Raw genomic sequence first — 909 nt, 5'->3', positions numbered from 1 at the left:
TGGGGTGCAGTGATGCTCACCTGGGGTGCAGTGATGCTCAGCTGGGATGCAGTGATGCTCACCTGGGGTGCAGTGATGCTCAGCTGGGGTGCACTCCACCACATCACTCCCAAAAAGCCACAGGTTCTCAAGGCCCCCATCGGTGAAGGGAGGGAGAAGAGGCTTTTCTCACCTTCTGCTTCTTCTCATCTTCCTCATCCTCCCCAGGGCTCTGTGTGTCTCCCGTTGTGCCTCAGCAGCTCAGCCCTTTCTCTCCAAAGCCACCCCGGGGGCTGGGATGCTGAAAGCTGCGGGGGAAGGCTGGGGAGCAGGGAGAGGTGACCTGGCCGGGAAGGGCAGAGCCAGAGCAGCCCTGGGGACATGGACACAGCAACAGCAGCACTGCAGCTCTTCCCTGCTGCTGGCCCAGGGTGATGCCTCTGCCCCAAACTCCAGCCCTGCCAGCCCAGCCAGGACCCCCGGGAGCCAGGGGAGCTGCAGGAGGGTGGCTGGGCAGGGTGGCTGCTCCCAGCCTGGCTGGTTGGTAGGGGAAGGTGATATTTTGCTGTGGGCAATGAGAACTAAAGGAAACAATTAAAACTAAATAGGCTGGAACCGAGCAATTTCTCAGCTTTCCGCTGAGAAGAAAAGGAGCTCCTTTGTGAAGAGTGAAATCCTCCTGGCAAGCTGTAGATTCCCACCTGATGAAGCAGAAGCTGCACAATTAAAATGCAGAAGAGATGCAAATTCCCTGTGTTCCAGTGGCAAATCCACGGGGGTGGTGGCCCTCGCTGCCACCAGAACCAGGCCACGAGCACAGCAGAGCCCGTGCCCTTGGCAAGGAAGGCTGGTGGTGCTTTGGGGACCCAGCTGGGGCTGCCCCAGCAGAGACCAGAGACCAGAGACCAGAGACCAGAGACCAGAGACCAG

This window comes from Parus major, chromosome 8, assembly GCF_001522545.3.
Source record: "Parus major isolate Abel chromosome 8, Parus_major1.1, whole genome shotgun sequence".
Classification (NCBI taxonomy): Eukaryota; Metazoa; Chordata; class Aves; order Passeriformes; family Paridae; genus Parus; species Parus major.
This window is presented reverse-complemented; position numbering follows the sequence as displayed.